At 43.0% G+C, this 22077-nt stretch overlaps 1 protein-coding gene across 1 annotated transcript in view; it reads left to right on the top strand.

Annotated features, from left to right (window-relative positions):
* The first annotated feature begins 10156 nt into the window (after positions 1–10156).
* SLC25A26 (solute carrier family 25 member 26) overlaps positions 10157–22077 on the top strand; it is a 196152-nt gene continuing 184231 nt past the window's right edge. Inside the window, exon 1 of the mRNA XM_077858140.1 lies at positions 10157–10386. The gene's annotated coding sequence lies outside the window, so the exon portion shown is untranslated. The remainder of the gene's footprint in view (positions 10387–22077) is intronic.

The following is a 22077-nucleotide window of genomic DNA, read 5'->3' as shown; positions in this document are numbered from 1 at the left end:
AAAAAAGTTATTTTGCTTTTTTATCCATAATTTTCTTCTTCTTGGCTCTTCATGGAATTGAAATAAATTTCGTGTGTCTGTGTCAGAAACCATGATGGAGCCTTTAATCAAGGGTACCTGTTTCCCTTGCCGTGTGGTGGGCATGTGGCCCAGAGCAGGCCGTTAGGGTGCGTCCTGTCCCTGGACATGGGGATGAGGGGACCTGCTGTTGGGGCCGCTCACGGTCCTTCTCCAAAGACCAGTGTGAACACTGGGCGATAGAGGAGCTTTCTCCTTCTCAAATCAAGAACTCTAAAGACAAAATCTGGAGCTCTCTGTGGCTACCTTTTCCACCATCTAGAGAGCCTTTGGTGGATGCTGCCAACAGGGAAGGAGAGAACAAAGAGGTGGAAGAAGAACACAAATCCCCGAAGGCGTCCTTTAGGTCCTGAGCCCAGTACCACCTGCAGCCAGCAAACCCTGGGACATCTCCATTTTATGTTTAACTGTTCTTTTCTGCTTACGTTACACTGAGGTATATTTCTCACACTTGAATGCGGAAGAGTCCTGAGAAATGGAATCTCCAATAAGGAAGATGAGGGTGATAACAGCTACTGTTCATTGTGTTCTTACCTATGTTTTCACTTATTCCTTTAATAATCCTTTGAGGAAAATATTATTATTGCCATTTCCCAGGGAAACAAACTGAGGTGCCGAGAAGTTAAGTAATTTGCTAATGTCAGTAAGGGACTAAATGGTCAGTCAAATGCTTGTTGACTCAAATGCAAAACCCATGTTTGTTTAAGATTTTATTTTATTTTATTTCTTAAAGGATTTTATTTATTTATTCATGAGTGACACACAGAGAGAGAAAGGCAGAGAACAGGCAGAGGGAGAAGCAGGCTCCATGCAGGGAGCCCGACGTGGGACTTGATCCCAGGTCTCCAGGATCACACCCGCAGGCCAAAGGCCACACTAAACTGCTGAGCCACCTGGGCTGCCCAGATTTTATTTTATTAAAAAAAGATTTTTATTTTATTTTTTAAGTAGGCTCCCTGGTTGACATGGAGTCTAACATGGGGCTTGAATTCACAACCCTGAGATTAAGACCTGGATTTAGATCAAGAGTATCAAGAGTCAGACACTTAACTGACTAACCACACAGTGCCCCAGATTTTAGTTTTTCTCTTAAATGCTCTCTACACCTAAGGTAGGGCTCAGACTCACAAACCTGAGATCAAGAGTTGTATGCTCTAGGGGTACCTGGGTGGCTCAGTTACTTTGGTGTTCAACTCTTGATTTCGGCTCAGGTCGTAATCTCAGAGCCCTGGGATCAAGCCCTGCATACCCTCAGCACTGAGTCTCCTTGTCCCTCTCCCTCTGTTCCTCCTCTCACTCTTGTGCACACACACGCACACACTCTTTCTCTCCCTCTCAAATAAATAAATAAATAAATAAATAAATAAATAAATAAATCTTTAAAAGAAAAGAGTTGTATACTCTGCTATCTGAGCTAGCCAGGCATCCTGCAGAACCCCTGTTCTTTCCTTTCTTTCTTTTTTTTTTAAAAAATATTTTATTTATTTATTAGAGAGAGAGTGAGAGAGAGCATGAGCAGGGTGGAGAGGCAGAGGGAGGGAGAGAAGCAGACTCCTGGTTAAGCAGGGAGCCCGATGCCAGGCTTGATCCCAGGACCTTGGGATCATGACCTAAGCCAAATGTAGACATTTAAGCTACTGAGCCAACCAGGCACACCCACAGAACCCATGTTCTTAGTAAAGCAGCGGTGTAATCGATCAGCTGGGCTAGAGCACTTTTATAATGACACTGGACTGATTAACCTAGACCAGGGCTGTCTCAGGCAAGCTGGGCCATCTACTTCTCCATTCTGCCCCCCTTGGTTTACTGCTGAGGAAACTGAGATGTAGCCAGGCTAAGTAATTTATCCAAGGTCACATGCTAGCCCACATTACAGCTCCGTGGCTGGGGAGGAAAAGGATTAGGGAAGGTGACAATCAGCCACAGCTGTGTCTAGTCTGTGACCCAACTGTGAGGCTTTTCAAGGCCCCATAGCCTCCTCGTTCACAGATCAATACTAAGGCACAGGAGAGCAAAGTGCAGCCTTTGACAAAGGCCTGCCTCCAAGTCTTTAAAGCAGAGGAACTTGATGTACAAAGTTGAATTGGTTAAAAGGTATTTATTGAGTAGCTTGAATAACAAAAATATGAACCTTAAAAAGCATATGACATCTGGAAGAGATGCAGTTAATAGGGTGAATTTGAGACTGTCTTGGAAACTTTGAGATAGTAGTAAATGAGGACTTCTCCTTTGCTCCATCCACTCACAAAACCCTCTGGATTGTCTGGTAGTTATTTAATATTTAATAGATCCTTTGTTTTAGATTGCAGTAGCTCGTGGTGGGAACCAGTGGCTCACACCGCCTTCTCTCTGGGTGTGTGTATGTTTGTGTGTTTGCACACGCACATGTGTGTGTGTGGACGGGGTGGAGGAAACATGGCACATGCCTTGCACTGTGCTGTGTACTTACAGGGTCACCTCTCTCACACACCCCTAGGAAGCTGGTATTATTATCTTCTTTTAACTAAGCTGGACCATTCATCCGATGGGTCTTTATTACTTCCTTCTTTGGGCCAGAGTATCTGGTAGAGTGCTGAAAGTGGAGTCATGATGACACTGTGGTCACTGTCATTGTGGCACTCAAAGCAAAGAAGGTATAGAAACTGAATTAATGCAAGTCAGCCAGACCAACTGCTCCATTCTGCCTGTCAGCCCCAAATAATAAGCATGTGTGAACGTGCTAAACTACACTGGTCTACTCTGCTGGGTTATGAGGCAAGAGGAAAAAGACAAGCGAAAAGTGTTGGGAGAAGATTGTACATCATTCTCAATCAATAAGCTGTGCCATGCTGGAAAGCACTATATTTAAAATGCATCAGTGACTATCTACAGAGCTTGGAAACCACCAACAGATTGAAAAGGAATCCTATGGAATGGGACAAAGGATTGCAAACCATATATCCAATGAGAGATTCATCTCTAAAATATATAAGGAGCTCCTACAACTCGATAGCAAAAAAATAATAACCTGATTAAAGGGGCTAAGATCTTAAAAAGACATTTCTCCAAAGAAGACATACAAAGGGCCAACGCAGATATGAAAAATGCTCAACATTACTAAATATTAGGGAAGTGTTAATCAAAACCAGAAGGAGATAGCACCTCATATTTGTCAGGATGGCTATCATCAAAATAGACAAGTGGTAGTGAAGAGGTGGAGAAATTGGAACCCTTGCATGCTGTTAATAGAAATGCAAAATGGTGCAACCACTGTGGAAAACAGTATGACAGTTCCTCAAAAATATTAAAAATAGAACTACCTTATGTTCCAGCAACCCCATCTCTGGGTATTTATCCAAAAGAATTGCAGTCAGGATCTGGAAGAGATATTAGCATTCCCACGTTCACTGCAGCACTATTCACAATAGCCAAGTTGTGGAAATGAGCTAAAAGTCCACTGACAGATGAATGGGTAAAGAAAATGTGGTGTGTACCTAAAAAGAATGAAATCCTGCAACACGTAACCACATGGATGAACCTTGAGGACATTATCATAGGTGAACTAAGCCAGTCACAGAAAGACAAATACTACATGATTCTGCTTATTTCAGGTACCTAAAATAGTCTGAGTCATAGAATCACAGTGGGATAGTGGTTGCCAGGAGCTAGAGGGAGAGGGAAATGGGGAAGTAAAAATCAACGGGCATAAAGTTTCAGGTGATGAAGATGAATATGCTCTAGAGCTCTGCCGTACAATATTGTCAACATATGGTCAATGAAAATATATGCTAAAGAATTTAGCCACCAAAATAAAATAAAAATTAAGATAAAATAAAATGCATCAGTGGCTTTGTATTAGTTTGAGGATTAAGGGGTATAACTCCCCAGCATGGGTTTTAAATTGTTGTACTATCTGGCCATTGGCTACTTCTCCAAGCTCATCGCATAACTTCCTATTTCCAGCAGCTCTGCATGCTGGGCTTTCTATCCTCTGGCAGCTCATTGAGTTCACCCTGCTTTTTCTCACATGGACGGGCTTATGCAGTGTCCTTTCCTCCTGCTCTGGGTATTCACGTTACCTGTCTCCCCTTCTCAACTCACCCTTCAGATCTCCTTGGCCAGCCTTGCCTTACCACCCTGATCAGATCACATCTTCCCCATGTACCTCTCCAGGGTAGCACTTATATAACTGATACCTTCTCATTCTTCTCTAAGATTAGTTAGTATCTGTGTTCTCAAATAGACAGTGAGCTGCTTAAGGTCAGAGACTGCCTCCTCTCTCTTCTTTGCTCACTTTTTAATATTTTTGCTAAATTTGTAAACATAGTACTAAATAAGTATTTGTTGATTGAATGAAAGGACGAATGAATCGATGAAGTTGAGGTATTGGCTCCTAAAGGCAGAGCATCTAACCTAGTTGGAGAAGTCAAGTAACTGTGCTTAGTTTTTTTTGCATATCATTGTCTATCACCTAGCCCAGTGCTTGAGAGACCACTTATCTAAGCCAGTGCTTCTAAAACCTTTATTCATTCGAGTCACTTAGGGTCTTCTTATAGTGCAATTGCTGCTGCTTCTTCTTCTTCTTCTCCTCCTCCTCCTCCTCTTCCTCCTCCTCCTCCTCTTCCTCCTCCTCCTCCTCCTCCTCCTCCTCCTCCTCCTTCTTCTTCTTCTTCTTCTTCTTCTTCTTCTTCTTCTTCTCTTCTTCTTTTTAAAGATTTTGTTTATTTATAAGAGAGAGAGCACATGCAAGCAGGGGGAAGAGCAGATGGAGAGGAACAAGCAGACTCTGATTGAGCACAGAGCTTAAAATGGGGCTTTAGCTCACGACCCTGAGATCATGACCTGAGCCTAAATCAAGAGTTGGACACTGAACCAAATGAGCCACCCAGGCACCCCAAGGTGCTTTGGGTTATAACAGAAAACCCAGCTCAAACTGGCCTAATTAAAAAATAAAGATGTTGTATTATCATATAACTGAAGAGGACTATGGAAGGATAGAGCTCAGGTGCAATTTGATCAAGGCTCCAGTTTCTCTGATTTTTCTTGGTGCTGCCTTCTTTTCTGTCTTTCCATCCTTTGATTGACTTCCTCAATGGAAGCAAAATGACTGCAGCTTTTTCAGCTCTCATATCTCTATATTGGACCATCCAGTAGAAAAGAGGTTATCTGTCTCCCCAGCCATCCTTATAAATTCTGTTCTCTTTTTTCAAAAAAAGATTTTATTTATTTATTTATTTATTTATTTATTTATTTATTTATTTATTTATGAGAGATACACAGAGAGAGGCAGAGACATAGGCAGAGGGAGAAGCAGGCTCCTCACAGGGTGTCTGATGTGGGACTCGATCCTGGACCCTGAGATCATGCCCTGGGTCAAAGGCAGACGCTCAACCACTGAGCCACACAGTTGTCCTATAAGTTCTGTTCTTTTTTTTTTTTTTTTTTTTTTTTTTTAATTTATGATAGTCACAGAGAGAGAGAGAGGCAGAGACATAGGCAGAGGGAGAAGCAGGCCCCATGCACTGGGAGCCCGATGTGGGATTTGATCCCGGGTCTCCAGGATCATGCCCTGGGCCAAAGGCAGGCGCCAAACCGCTGCGCCACCCAGGGATCCCAAGTTCTGTTCTTAATTCTAGTTGGATCAACTTAGGTTATATGTGGAGTAGGGTGGGAAGAATTTATAATGCATTTGGTTGAAGTTGTCCATTTGTTAGCTTCCGAAGAGGTGACTAGTGTTGTCCTATTTGGGTGCCTGGTCCTGATGGTACATAGGTTCTCAAACTATTCCATCCATGTGGCTTGAGTTTTGTACTTTCTATGAAGTCACAAACATATACTGGATCATTGCCTCCAAGTGTCTACCTAGAGCAGTGTTCTCATCTGTGGTACATTAGAATTACTCGGGAAACTTAAAAATTATAGTTGCCTAGGTTCCACCCTAGATTAAACACATAAGAATTTTTTGGAGGTAAGGTCCAATAAATACATTTTTACAAAGATCCTTGATGGATTCTAATGTGAAGCAGGTTGGAAACCACTTACCTAGAGCAGTGCTTCTCAGTGGGGGTAAGGAGGAGGAGTTTGCCCCCAGGGGACACTTGTCAATGCTAAGAACCAATGGCTGGAGAGTAGTTAGACTTCTGGTATCTAATGGAATGGTGCTGAACATCTTATAATGCACAAAATAAAGCCCCGCCCCAACATATGTCCATAAAATCACCTGGCCCAACTGTTAATAGTATTAACATGGAGAGCTATTGACCTAGAGGAGCAAGATGTTAGAGTGGATGATTTATTAGCAGCATATTCTGACATACTGGTAGGGAAACATATAGTATAAAATAAGCAATTTTCAGCAGCCCCGGTGGCTCAGTGGTTTAGTGCCACCTGCAGCTAAACCTGATCCTGGAGACCCTGGATCGAGTCTCACGTCAGGCTCCCTGCATGGAGCCGGCTTCTTCCTCTGCTTGTGTCTCTGCCTCTCTCTCCTCTCTGTGTATTCTCATGAATAAATAAATAAAATCTTAAAAAAAATAAGGAATTTTCAAGAAATAACAAGAAGGCATGTTTAAAATGAAAGTTCTGGGGGACACCTGGGTGGCTCAGTCAGTTGAGTGTCCAACTCTTGATTTTGGCTCAGATCATGATCTCAGGGTTGTGAGATTAACCCCTCTGTCAGGCTCTGCACTCGACACGGAGTCGGCTTGGAATTCTCTCTTCCTCTGCCTCTGCTCCACTCCCTGTTGCACTCTCTCTTTCAAAGTAAATAAATAAAATCTTTAAAAAAAAAAAAGAAAAGAAAAATTCAGGGTTTCATGCCCTGAAACGTCTTTTTTTTTTGGTCACAAAAACTGTTCTTTTTCTCCCCCATCACCTATTTGACCCTCTTCCCCATCTCCTCCTCTCTGGTAACCATGAATTTGTTCTCTGTAGTTAAGAGTCTGTTTCTTGAATTGTCTCTGTATTTTTTTTTCCTTTGCTCATTCATTTTGTTTCTTAAATTCCACACATGAGTGAGATTATATGGTATTTATCTTTTTCTGACTTGCTCACTTAGCATAGTATACTGTAGCTCCATCTACATCACTGCAAATGGCCAGATTTCGTTCTTTTTAATGACTGAATAATATTCCTCTCTCTGTGTGTGGGGGGCATCTTTATCCATTCATCATTCAGTGGACACTGGGGCTGTTTCCATTTCTTGGCTATTATAAATAATGCTGCAATATACATAGGGGTGCACTCAAATTTGTGTTTTTGTATTCTTTGGGTAAATACCCAGTAGTTCATACCCTGTAGTCCTGATTCATCCAGTTTGGAGTGGGGCCTAGTCATCTTAACATTCATTTTGATAAAGTTGATTAGAGTGCAGGTGTTCCACAGACTGTGCTTTGAGAAATGCACATAGAGAATCCCCAGTGTTGTGCTCTCAGGTAGGAGCCCAGCCTGAGCACAGAAATAGCCTCAAGAGAGGTGACATCTGCAATCTGTGAGTGATGTGAGGTAAACAGGGAGGAAAATGAGCCCACCCCCCACCGCCACCCACCCTGGGGGGTGTACAGTTTAGTTGAGGCCTTGAATGTAATTGTCAGGAGCCTTGTCCCAGCTTCAATGGGCATGATCTCTCTGTGGCACCTAAATATGCAGTGGGGATCTCAGACCCTGGGAGGTTTGGTGAAGGGACTGCTTCACAAACTTCAGCCTTGGGGGGCCCTCCAGGCTTCCATCGGGTCCTGCACTGCAAATAAACCCACTGAGAACCGCACTCTAGCAGCTTCAGCCTAGAGCTGACTTCTCTCTTTGCCTCTTCTCTTTGCTGCTTGCATTGTTTTGGCAGAGTTTATCCTAAAAATAGCCCCACTGAGCCCCGCCTGGGGGCCTACTGCCTTGAGCTTCTGCAGGGTTGTACAGTGTGTTTGTTAGGTTCTTGCACACTCACCATCTCACCGAAGAGACAACATTTCATAGGAGGAGAAGGGAAAACGGGGTTCTGGAGACTAGAGGCAGCAGCGGAGTCCTGGCTCTGCCCCGACCAGCCTCCCTGCCTCTGGATAAGTCACTTAACCCTTTTGGGGCTCAGTTTTACAGACTCGCCCAAGAAACAGGCATCTTCTCAGACCAGGCCCATGGAATCAGCCTGAGGGCAAATCAGATAGAATATGTATCAGCTATTTGCTGAAGGACAGTATGAGAGTTCCTCATTCTGAGCACTGTGGTCCCCTTAGTATCAATGATGAGTTCAGTATCTGTGCACCCCAAGACATTCCTGATACATACCAGGCAGTGTCTGATGCAAAGTTGAACTCATTGTTTCTATTCTTTTTTTATTTTTCAAAACTTTAAAAAAAAATTTTTATTTATTTATGATAGTCACAGAGAGAGAGAGAGAGAGAGAGAGAGAGGCAGAGACACAGGCAGAGGGAGAAGCAGGCTCCACTCAGGGAGCCTGATGTGGGACTCGATCGTGGGACTCCAGGATCATGCCCTGGGCCAAAGGCAGTTGCCCAACCACTGAGCCACCCAGGCATCCCCATTGTTTCTATTCTTGTCTTTAAAAAAAAAAAATATTCATGAGAGACACACAGAGAGAGGCAGAGACATTGGCAGAAGGAGAAGCAGGTTCCCTGTGGGGAGCCTGATGTGGGACTCGATCCCAGAACCCCGGGATCAGGACCTGAGCCGAAGGCAGATGCTCAACCACTGAGCCACCCAGGTGCCCCTCTCTTCCTGTCTTAATTCAATTCATCTCTATCTCCTGCTAGAATTCCTCAAGGGCAGGGACAGTGCCCACTTTTTTGCACACCTCTTTGCCTCTGGCGTCTAGTCCAGTACCTGGCCCAATAAATATTTGTTGAGTGAGTAAAGGAATAAATGAAAAATGAATTCAAGTCAACAGAGGTTTTGAGGATGCCTGCTATATGCCAGGGCTTTGTAGTCAGGAATTATTTGTATGCAAGAAATATAAACCCAGGGGACGCCTGGGTGACTCAGAGGTTTAGCGCCTGCCGTCAGCCCAGGGCGTGATCCTGGAGTCCCGGGATCGAGTTCCACATCTGGCTCCCTGCATGGAGCCTGCTTCTCCCTCTGCCTATGTGTCTGCCTCTCTCTCTGTGTCTCGCATAAATAAATAAATAAATAAATAAATAAATAAATAAATAAATAAATATCTTAAAAAAAAAAAAAGAAAAGAAACCCAGCCAAAGATATAACCAATGTTCTTTAAAAAAAAAAAAAAATTTATTTATTTATATGAAAGAGAGCATGAGCAGGGTGGAGAGGGAAAGGAAGAAGCAGGCTCCCCACTGAGCAGAGGGTCCACCACAGGATCCACAGCAGGACCATGTGAGCTGAAGGCAGATGCTCAACCAACAGCCACCTCAGGTACCCTATCACCAAGGTTCTTTGTTTTTAATTTTTAAAGATTTTATTCATTTATTCATGAAAGACACACACAGATAGAGAGAGAGAGAGAGAGAGAGAGAGAGAGGCAGAGACACAGGCAGAGGGAGAAGCAGGCCCCATGCAGGGAGCCTGACATGGGACTTGATCCCAGGTCTCCAGGATCACACCCTGGGCTGAAGGCGGCGCTAAACCTCTGAGCCACCTGGGCTGCCCTATAACCAAGGTTCTCATCAAGGAAGTATGGCCAGGTCTTCAAGGACTTGGTGAGTGCTGAAAAATCAGCACACTTGGATCGGCCAGTCCACCTGCCTGGACTCCATCTCTTTCTCTCTCTACTGCCATCCTCTCTCATCTCCTCACTTCCTCTCTGCAGGTAGTTTTATGCTCTTTACTGCATACTGGCTCCTTCTGCTTTGATCATACTTGAGACCAGAACACTCCAGCCTCTCTTATTAGCAAGAGACTCTGAGGGCCAAACCCAAATTTCCAAGAAAGAAATGATGAATGTCTTAGTTAGAGAAGGAGTCCACCTCAGGTCCAATCAGCGATGATATCATGAGGTGATGTCAGACTGAGAGGCCCTCCAGCCTGCCCCCATTGTGTAGGAGACCCAGGAAGTAGGTGCTGACAGGAAGGGCATGGACAGGTTTCCCCAGGAAGTGAGAGTGGAGGCTGAGAGGTCATCACGGGTAGAGGCTTGTCTAGAACAGACGCACTATGCTGAGTCCCGGGGTGAGCACCACTCATTTATTCCAGAACTATTCATTCAATGCCTACTTTGTGCCAGGCGCTGTTCCAGATGCTGAGGATACAGCAGAGGCAAGAAAGACAGATAAGAACCATGCCCTCCTGGAAGCCTCATTCCATACTACAAACAATTCTACGTTATAGCAAATAAGAACATGAGCAAGATAACTGCAAATAGTGGTAAGTACATGGAGAAATTGGCAATTTGATATAAGGTGATGGGTCGAGAGATGGGAAAGTTATTTTCAAATTGCCATTTAGAGTGTCCTGTTCTGTCAACTGGCTAAAAATACTAAAAATAGTGCTCAGATCTGGTTGTTCTGTTTATAAAGGAGGAAGTGAAATAGAGTTCAGAATGTTCTTTGCAGTTCTCCGTCTGCTTGTCATGTGGGGGGACAAAGCATCTAGCTTAGGCTGGATTAGGGACAGTCAGGCCCTGGAGTCACCATTTCTAACCCTCTTTTGGAATTTATTAATGCAGTCCTGAGTGGCTCAGGACATGCCACATTCCAAGAGCCACTTGCCTCTGCTTGATTTGGGGGCCTTCCTAAAACAGTCTTCAGGGGGGGACGCCTGGGTGGCTCAGCGGTTGAGCGGCCTTTGGCTCAGGGCATGGTCCCGGGTTCAGGGATTGTGTATTGCATGGGGTTCCCTGCAAGGAGCCTGCTTCTCCCTCTGCCTATATCTCTGTCTCTCTCTCTCTCTCTGTGTATCTCACATGAATAAATAAATAAAATCTTAAAAAAAAAAAAAAAACAGGCTTCAGGGGAAATAGAGGGGATGTGGCAGGCGAGCAGACTCACCTAATTACCTCAGTGTCAGTCCTCTCAGACTTTCCCCACTAATCTTCTATAGAAAGCCTGCTGCAAAGGGCAGGGCTGTTCTCCAGCCATTTTCAGAAATAGCAACAAGCTAAGTTTTACTGAGTGCTTAGTATATGTTAGGCAGGGTTCTAAAGCTCTACGTGTAGTAACTTAATTCATTTCTGTAATTCTACTACGAGGTAGGTACTACTAGTATCCCCATAATACAGGTGAGGAGGTCAAGGCCAAAAAGTTTATAAAGCTTGCTTGAAGTCATATGATTGAACTAGACTTCAAATCTTGGTGTTTTGGCTTCAAAAAACCATGTTTTGTTTTGTTTTTTATTTTTTCTTTAATGAATAATGCCCAGTTCTAGCTGATTCAGACTGTCTCTGGCTTCTCTCAAAGTAAGTATTAAATCAACTAAATGACTACATCATGCTTACTATCTTCATTGAATTTTCTACTAAATAAGTGCCATATGCATATCCAATATCTTTCAAAGCTCCTATTCAAATACAGAAACAGAGAGTGAAAAATCTTGAATTTTAGGTCCAACATAGAACGATTCGTGTTTGTGTGAGTTTGGTTTGATTTTTTTTTTTTTTTTGGCAACTCTTCCATCAAACCATTATAGTCTGATACCCAGTGAGGGGAGGAAGTATTGTTTGACACTTGTCTTCATTGAAACACAGATTGATTGGTTCCAGAGATTTGCCTTACGAAAGTAGAGACTGGGAAAGTATTAAGATACTAAGACAAAGAGAAGCTCCACAGAAGAGTTTCAGGCATCAGTAAGCAGGTGGGGCAGTAGACGGGGCAGGGCAGCTTTTAGAAGCTTCTAACTACAATCCTCAGTAAGTGTAGTTCAATGTATCAGTTGAACCCACGTCTGATTTACTAGAAGAAATAGGAGAGCTCATGATTTTCTTTTTCCTATTTCTCAGCTTAAAAAAAAATTAAATTGAGGATCCCTGGGTGGCTCAGCGGTTTAGCGCCTGCCTTCAGCCCAGGGCTTGATCCTGGAGACCCGGGATCGAGTCCCACGTCAGGCTCCTTGCATGGAGCCTGCTTCTCCCTCTGCCTGTGTCTCTGCCTCTCTCTCATGAATAAATAAATACAATCTTTTAAAAAAAATTAAATTGAGATGTAATTCATATACTACAAAATTAACCTTTCAAAGTCTAGTATATTCACTGTTGTACAACCAAAACCATGATCTAAATTTTTTTTTTTAATTTTTATTTATTTATGATAGTCACAGAGAGAGAGAGAGAGAGGCAGAGACACAGGCAGAGGGAGAAGCAGGCTCCATGCACCGGGAGCCTGACGTGGGATTCGATCCCGGGTCTCCAGGATCGCGCCCTGGGCCAAAGGCAGGCACTAAACCACTGCGCCACCCAGGGATCCCCAAAACCATGATCTAATTCTAGAACATCCTCTTCACTTCAAAAGGATGCCCATATCTATTAGCAATCAGTTCCAGTTTCCCTTTTCCTTAATCCCTGGCAACTACTGGTCTACTTTGTTTCTGAATTTACCCATTCTTGACATTTCATATGAATAGAATCAGGCCATATGTGCCTTTGTGTTTGGCTTCTTCCACTAAGCACAGTATATTTAAATTTTATCCATGTTGCAGCATGTTTCTGTATGGGCTTCATTCCTTTTTATAGATTAATAAAATTCTGTTGTATAGATAGACCCTGTTTTATGTATCCATCCATCATTTGATGGGCATTTGGGTGGCTTTCATTGCTTGACTATCAGGACAAATACTGCTATCAACACGTATGTACTAGTTTTATGTGGATTTTTAATTATTTTTGTTATTATTTTAATTTAATTATTTTTAATTCTCTCAAGTACACACCTAGAGTGGAATTATGAGGTCATATGGTAACTCCATGTTTAATATCTCGAGGAGCTGCCAAACTCTTTCCCAAAGTGGTGCATCATTTATGTATACAGTAGAGTGTGAGAGTTCTGGTTTACCCACAACCTCACCAATGCTTGCTGTCATCCTTCTTTCTGGTTATAGGCTGGAGATTCTTATAGATATTTGGTTTGCAAATGGTTCTATTAGGTGGCTTTGGTTTTATTGGCTGAAGGAAAGTGAGGATTTATTTATGTATTTGTATGTGGAGAGGCAGGGAGAAAGGAGAGAAGAGGACAATAGAGAGTTTTGTCACCCAACATTGTCTAATGAATTTATCTTGAGACTCAGGGAAGAGAGGAGATGGCTCAGAACCCAAGAAATTCCTGAAAGAGCTTATAAGACTGTGCCCTATCAGGATACCTTGGGGCCCAGGGACCAGGTTCATCACGTGTGAGGATGTCTCCCCACTAATTGATGCTGGGATGTTGGACAGCAGGGAGAGGGGCTGAGAGATACCAACCTGGTGGTGGTATATTGACAATGTTAATCGAGGGCACTTGGGAGGAAGCAGAGTCTGGAAGCTGTCCTCAAATAGCTAGTGGCAGTGACTTCCACAAGGGGGCCAGGGTACAAGAATCTACTGTGACAGGGCGAGGCTCAAGTCCTGCCTTAGGAGGTCAGAGTCAACATGACCTGGGAGTGAAACTGACCCACAGGTGGGCAAACATGAGTGCCATTTACACATGGCCCTGCCTCAAAGGCCCTGTGTAAACCCACATATTTTTACTTTTTGCGTTCTAGGGAATTCTAGGCCTGAGAGGTATCTATAGCTTTGACCCTAGTGAAGAAAGGGAGGGTAGAAACATCCGTGACCTTTTAAATGCTCATTTTTCTACCCAGCCTGGTGTTTCTCATTACTGTTTTACAGACTGGAAGGAAATGGATTTTGTGCCATGTAAATTATTTTGAGTTTATGGTCTCTGGCTAGAAAGCCAGGGTTGTTCCTCAGAGGATATTTTATGCCAGTCCATTAGCATGAGCTCCTTATTGATGAACCAATAAAGCATGACCTGCCTGAGCCTTGTAATGGAATCTCCCAACTCATAATTAATATTCAGGTAAAGCGCCACCACATTAATCTGCTTTCCCTCCCATGGTAATTGGTGTTTAATTTTTATTTTATTAACCAGGATTGGTAAATCTTGGGAGATTCTGGTTTTGGGCATTTACTCTAAAGAGGCTCCTATGTCGTTTATTGATACTTCTCTGTACACAAGGAAGCCTATGATGCATTAACTTGCTATGTACTTTAAACTTTAAGAAGCCCTTCTATGATCTCACTTGGGCCCCATGCCTACTCTGAAAGTCAGAGTAACGGAGATATCACAAAGCCCCATTTTAACTCATAAGGACACGTAAAGGCTCAGGAGCAGTCGCAAGTGGCAAAACGTGAATCTTGTCCTGATTCTCTCAACTCTACACAAGTCCTGTGCTGCATTTATAAAATCTTCATAATGAAATTTATAAGGTGGTTTTATTGACTTGATTTATCAAATTAGTTCTGTCCTCCATCTCTCCTCCGCCCCACAAAGCCAGTGGGTAAATATACTACTTCAGAAGCCAGTGCTTAGAGCTAAAACACTGTCAGGATGACTGATCTATTCAGTTAAAATAAAATAAAGTTCTGCCCAAGCAAAACAATTTTAAAAATCAGATACAAATGAGCAAGGGGATGCATTTTTTTCCCCAAACACTTGGCCTCTCCTCCCCTCCAAAACCATAAAATCAATTCTCCTACATGCACAATAGTCTGTGACAAACTTGAATTGGCATATTGGGTTAATAAACTATTATGAAAATCAATAGTAATTAAAGGGAACACTTAGCTGACAAAGTTGATAAAACTGAATGTATTTGTGAACTCTTCATTTTCTTTTCCCCCTTAATTGTTACCTCTGGCTGTCACAGCTTTTAATTGTTTGCTATCCAAATATCAAAAAACTGAACTAGTGTGGGTATTCCTGGATAATTTCAATTACTAAAAGCAGGAATTGGTATTCCCTTTCTTTCTTTTTTTTTTTTTTTTTTTTTTTTAGGATTTTATTTATTTATTCATGAGAGACACACAGAGAGAGGCAGAGGGAGAAGCAGGCTCCCTGCAGAGAGCCTGATGCAGGACTCAATCCCAGGACCCCGGGATCACAACCTTAGCCAAAGGCAGATGCTCAACCACTGAGCCACCCAGGCATCCTGGCATTCCCTTTCTTTAAAAGAACTTCACTAAGCTTGGATTTATCCTCTAAACTCTGTCAATGAGCACTATGATTGATGGTTACATGGAAAATGGTGACCAGTTGCTTTCCTATGAAATCAGTATAAATGGATTTGGGATGTAGCAGGATGTACCAAGTTTAGATATTTGACAATTTCTTTTTTTTTTTTATTTGACAATTTCTTGATTGCGGATTCCTAATTACTGGAAGAATCTTTCTTTTCTCTTCTATCTTCCCCTTCCTTACTCTTGTGGGGAATGTGTTGTAGAAATGGCAAGACACAGAACCAAGATATATAATGGAAAACCCACCAGAAAATTTACTTTCACTGCTAATGTTTCCAGAGCCAAATTTGGGAGACATCTGAAATCTGTGACTTCGTAGGTCTAGTGAAGGATAGATGCTTTTATTAGAGTTCAGGGAATTTAGGTAAACTGCCTAGAAAGATGCAGCTCCAAATCCAGGCCTATTCTTCAATGAGAATTTTTGTTGGCCTAAATTATCTGGATAACTGACATAATATTTTTTCATTCATATCTATCCACCTATAGAAAACATACTCCATATCATCTATAAGCCTGTAGGGAATCAGGTCAGTCTTGATCATGCAGGGACACACAATCCCTGACCTCAAGACCTTCAGTCACCTACTCCTCAAGACATCTCATCAACCAACACAAACCCACATATTAAAAAGGAGGCAAAGTGTAGAGGCCATAGCAGCTGAGCTCTGCCTGTTGGCAAGAATGACAGGGGGAAGCTAATTGCAGTGGTTGGTTCCAAGGACATGGTGAGTGGTCTCCTGCTGGGTAGCATAGGGGAGCTTAACAAGAACAACCACCCTGCCATTTCCTGGTGGTGGAGAAGGATACACCATCAATGAGATCGAAGTTTCTAAACTGGGATGACAGTGACATCATGCTCACCAACCAATACATTGCAGAGATGGTGTGACATGTGACTGATACCCACCAGTGCTCCATTGATGCTGTTCTGGAGATCCTATCCCGGGAGCATCCCTATGATGCTGCCAAGGACTCCATCCTGTGCAGGGCCGGGGACATGTTCATGGGCCCTCCCCATAGCCATGCAGCGTCTCCCCACACTTGCCATCAGCCCTTCTCTAAGTTTTGAGCCCTGGATTTCCAATTCCCTACCCCATCCCACTCCACTGGGAGGCTAGGTGAGGTAGGAGCTTCCAAGTTGCTTGGCTTTGCCATTACAGTCAAGGCTGGTTAGGGAACAGGAAGCCTGAGTCTTATCTTCACTACCTCTTCTCTGTGTTGTTATATTGCATCATTGTTGGTATTAAAGTAATATTTTCATTTCTCCCCCCTCACCAAAAAAAAAAAAAAAAAGAAAAAAGAAAAAGTTAGAAAATGTCAAAAGGAGGCAATACCATACAATAAGTATTTTGAAAAGAGAAATAAAGGATGGTGTGAGAAGGTGATGGGTGGTCTCTGGGAGTTCATGTCAGTCTTCTTAGAGTGTATTAGTTTGCTCGTGCTGCCATAACACTATGACAAGACACCCCAAAGACAGGGTGGGGGCAGGGGTGATTAAACAACAGATATTTACTTTCTCACAGTTCTGGAGTCTCAAAATCTAAGATCAAGGTGCGGGCAAATTGAATTCTCCTAAGGCCTTTCTTTTTGGCTTGCAGACAGCTGTCTTCACACGGTCCTCCCTCCGCATATTAGATCCTAATCTCTTCTTAGAAGGCCACCAGTCACATTGGATTATGATCTCAAGTCCCCTAAATTACCACCTTAAAGGTCTTATCTCCAAATACATTCTGAGGTACTAGGGGTTAGGGGTCCAACATATGGATTTAAAGGGGACACAATTTAGTTCGTAACACATGGAAAGTGACCTTCAAAGCAGGACTTGAAGTAAAAGTAGAATTTACTCAAGTCAGGCACCACGGAAGAGGGAGAACATTCTGTGTCAAGGGTAACCCACACATCAAAGCCTGGAGACAAGAGAAAGTGGCATGTGTGGCACACAGCAAGCTCTCTGGGATGGCTAGAGTCTAGATGGGTCAAAATCTGAGGCTGAGCATAAGGAGGGCTGGATTGTGGTGGTTCTTGCCACCCAAGTTATGGTTGGGACAAGGGGGCACTTGGAAGAATTTTAGGCAAGGGACTGAGGATCGGATTTGCATTCATCTAACACCTCAAGGCCGCTGATGGGTGCCTGAACACATAGCAGGAGCCCTCCATAAGCTGTCAGTAGGCTGTTCCCCTGTCACAGAGAGACCGAGGGGCCGAGGATGACCATCCTCCTTGCATACCTGGGTGCAGTTAAGGAAGCTTTTTCCTGTAGGTGATCTTTTTGGATCCTGCCAACTCCATGCTGGGGACACCAGGGCTCAGAGAGGTCCAGGGAGTTGCTGGAGGAAGGTCACGAAGCTAGCATGCGGCGAGCCTGGACTGGAGCTCTAGGCTTTCAACCTCTTTGCTCCAGCCCTTTTGAGGAAATCAGCCTCCTTTCTGAGTGATGAACAGCATTCTCTAGCCTCTCTTCCAAGAAGCCCTGCAGCACATAGTTCTTTGTGGTCTACTCGACATCCTTGTTAAAATGTTCACTCTTTCAAGGAGGAAAAAAAGCTGTCATTTGAGAGGCATTTACTGCCATAATTACAGCCACCATTTGGCGAAGTTGAGTGAGAAAACCCCAGTGACTTAAAAGACAAACCACCATATGCCACAATCTGTCAGGGGCCAGCATTTGACAGAAAACAGTTTGATGGAAAGTTTTCTGTTGTATTTTCAAAAGAGACAGGCATGTTACAGGGAATCACACTGATACATTGATAGAGTTTGCTCATTACTGGGTTGTGTTTTTTCAGCCACTTTTATGTGCTATCTTCTCATCTCCCCCTGCCCCCCACCCTGTCCTTTATCAAAATCTATGCCCCAAAGGGCTGCAGCCTCCCTGAGCTTTCTGGGTACCATTAGCAAAATCACACTTCTTTTCTTTTCATCTTTGTCATCTGGCCCTCTGTGGTCCCCAGGACTGTTTTGTCCAAAACCTAGACTAAGAAACTCTTCTCATTATGCTCCACTAACTTCTCCATGCCAAAAAGAACCAGAAGAGGTGGCTGGTGGTGGTGATGATCTTTGAGTACTGCCGGCTTGTGACCCAGCTGAGATTTCTACAGTGCCTACCTCTCTCCCCTTCCTTTGTCCTTTGGGTCCCATCTAGCCTTCTCAAGGCCCCACTATCTCCAAGGCCACTTGGCCTTGACAGGAGTCTGACTAAACCCTATTATTTGACCTGAAGTTTAGCCTAATAAGTAATCCACACTAGAAATTAATATCCTAAGCATCATTTATACTAGTGTGTCTCAACCCAGGAGGGATTTTTGTCCCTCAGGAACATTTGAAAATGTTTGGGAACATTTTTGATTATCACAAGGTGAGGGAAGGGTGTCAGTAACATCTAGTGGGCAGAGGCCAGGGATGTTGCTAAACACCTTACAATTCTCAGGACAGCACCCCTGCCCCCAATCAGAAAACTCTCTGGCCCCACATGTCAGTGGTGCTGAAGTTAGGAAACTATGATCTAGACAACCACTAATACCTAAGACTTTATTCTATGCCAAACCCTATGGTGGAAATGAGGGATTCTGTGAGAAACATATTGTTGCCCCTCAGTCTAGAGGCATTATATATAACTTAGAATGTTTTCAGTTACAAGTAACAAAATGCCCAAAGAAGGGCTTAAAGATAGTTGTAAGTTTCCCATGTAAAAAAATCTGGAAGTAGATTGTTTGGGGATTGGTTAACTGAACGATTCAACAATTTCAGATGTCTGGCTGGGTCAGCTTCTCCACAATCTTTCTGGTTTTCCCCTCAGGGTTGCAAAATGGCTGTCACCCTGCCATTCTCACCAGACAACCCTCAAGGCAGGACAGATGAGAGGCATAAGGATCTCCCCTCATGAATCCATTCTTATGAGGGAGAAAAATTATTTCCAGAAGCTCCCCAAGACCCTCATATGCTTCATGCCAAAATTGGGATACCTGCCTGTCTTTAAACCCTGCAGAGAAAGTTGGGAATGGGATTGGTATGAGTGGCTTAGACCAGGACTTAGCACACTTTTTTTGGTAAAGTGCTATGTAGCACATATTTTAGACTTTGTGTGTAATATATGATCTGTGGTTCACATTCTTCTACTTTTAATTTTTATAACCTTTAAAAATGTTAAAACTATTCTTAGCTCATGGATTGTAGAAAAACAGGCCATGGACCACAGTTTGCTGATCCCTGGAAAAAGTGCTTTCCAATACCTGTACAAAATCAGGATTCAATTAGCAAGGAGGATGGGGATAATGGCTGTTGGTAGGCAGATAACTGTGTCTGCCATGGAAAGGTGCAAGTACGACGTAATTGTAATACAGTGGTACAAGTGCTATAAGAATTCATGCAAGAAGCTGTGGTAGCCAGCCTCAGAGATAATCCTCCATGGTCTATGGCTCCTAGTCTTCATACTCTTGTATCAGGTTGGTTTGTTGGGCTAATGGAAGAGACAGTATATGACTTTAGAGTCCAGGTCATAAAACACATTGCAACCTCTACTTCACTCTCTTGGAGTGCCCATGCTGGGGGAAGCCAGCTGCTATATTTTAAGATACTCAACTGCTGAGAGGCCCACATAGTGAGGAACTGAGACTTTCCACCCACAACCAGCACCAGCTTGCCTGCCATGTGAATGAACCACCTTGCAAGCAGCTCCTCCAGCTCCAGACAAGTCTACAGTTGACTGAAGCTTGGGCTGGTACCTTGACTGCAACCTCATGAGGGAGGCTGAGCCAGAACTTCTCAGCTCAGCTGCTTCTGAAATCCTGCAAAATAATCCCTATTTGTTTCAGGTTCCTTAGTTTGGGGCAGATTTATTATGCAGCCACAGACAACAAATACACAGGCATCTAGGAGGAGGGATGGCAACGTCTTGTTGTTAAGACTCTTAGTATGGAGTTTTCAAATATTAGTTTAGACAGTAAGGTGCGGCGGAGGGGGGATGCAACAGAATTCGATTTAGGAAACCTGGAACCTCCAGTTCATTTGTGAACTTGGGGCACACTGACTCACTTCTTTGGACAGCATAAGCAAATCCTGGGGAAGAAAAATGAGAGAACTATCAAAAGTTTGTGAAATAACCTATATATTGTGATGCAAGCCTCAGTTCTATTTTCTCTGTGGTAGTAAATAATGTATCTTTCTTTCCTATCCACCTTGAAAACAAAAATGCAGAAAAACCCATGGCAGCAGGTGAGGGCGGGCAGATTATAAGTGTCCGACGTCAGGAAAAGAGACTATGCAGGGAGTAGTTGGTTCAGAACCAAGGACAGTAGCCTACATACCTCTACCACTTCCCCCCACAGAACACTTGGGGCTTGATATGCATTTTATGGCATCCATTCTTTGATATATAAAATTAGAAGAGTTGAATCATATGCTATTTAAAACTCAGCTCTGATCTGTAAATTCATGATTCCAGGTTATGTGCACAGCTCTCAAATCCCTGTCAAATCCCCTGTTCAGTTTCTGCCAATGCAGAAGGTCAGTTCTGTCTCTTAGATGGACATAGCATTAAAGGTGATATATTGAACTCACATCAATTTACTGAGGAAACGAGGACAAGCAAAGGGTGCTAATTTATTTCTTTTTATTCAGCTCACATTTACTGCTGTTTGCTATCATTTGCCAAGCCCTGCAGGGGATAAAGGAGGGAAGTCACAGATTCTTTCTACAAAAAGTCTGCAGTCTAGAGGGGAAATGACAAGGACTCAAATAACTCTTCTTTCTGCATTTCTCCTTCCTCCTTTATATATGCACTGTACTCATCTCCTTAAATAAGACTGACTCTCAGAGAATGATCTTATAACAGACATTTTTACTTTGGTGTGGGTTTAACTCACTGTGTTACTGTGCACTTTAAACCTCATCTATCTTATGGAATGGGAGATTTAATCATCTGTTAAAGAAATTTATTTTATTTATTTATTATTATTTTTTTTTGTTAAAGAAATTTAAACCCATCATCACCAGACATCTTTTAGTTTGGTCAAGTCCACTGTTAAAATTTCTTCATCTGCAAAATGAGGCTAACAATATCGACACTGCCTATTTGTTTTTGTTTTGTTTGGTTTGTTGGAGAGAGGGAGAGAGAGAGAGAGAGAGAGAGAGAGAGAAAGAGTGAGCAGCACTCAAGTGGGGTGGGAGGGGCAGAGGGAGAGGGAGAGAGAATTTTAAGCAGGCTCCGTGCCCAGAACAGCACCTGTGGGAGGGCTCAATCTCACGACCCTGAGATCATGACCTGAGCTGAAATCAAGAGTCGGGAAGTTTAACCAACTAAGCCACCCATATTCCCCAACATTGCCTATTTGTAGCTTTTGCCAGCTTGGCACTCCTCATTCCAGGGCTGAGACGGTAACCCTGTGATTCCATGTGGCTATGATTGGACTGTCAATCAAATCTACTTCCTGGCCACTGGAGTAGCCATAGCTCCACCATTCATAGAGATTGGTTCGAGGGGTGGGTACAAGGCCAAAGCAGGATCACTTAAAATCTCTACACATGATATGATTACTGCCTTATCTGGAATTACAGTCTACAAGGATGATGTAAGCTTTAGCTGCTTGTAGGAAGACATCTACAAAAGGAGAAGATGGTGCTAAAATGTTGAAAAAAATGAAGCTAAGATACAGAGAGGGAAGGAGCAAGAGAAAATGAGAGAGAATAATGAGAGAGGTAGAGTAGTTTGGCTTCTGGATCTAGCCAGGCCTGAACATAGCACATTTTATATAAGCTGATATATTCTCTTTTATGCTTAAGCACGTTTAAGATAGTTTATTTCATTTATAGCCTAAAAGAATCCTTACATGCTAATTATAAGAGTTATTATGAGG

This window comes from Canis aureus, chromosome 19 (assembly GCF_053574225.1).
Source record: "Canis aureus isolate CA01 chromosome 19, VMU_Caureus_v.1.0, whole genome shotgun sequence".
NCBI classification, from domain to species: Eukaryota; Metazoa; Chordata; class Mammalia; order Carnivora; family Canidae; genus Canis; species Canis aureus.
The sequence above is the reverse complement of the archived record's forward strand: the minus strand, read 5'-3'. Positions and strand labels throughout refer to the sequence as shown.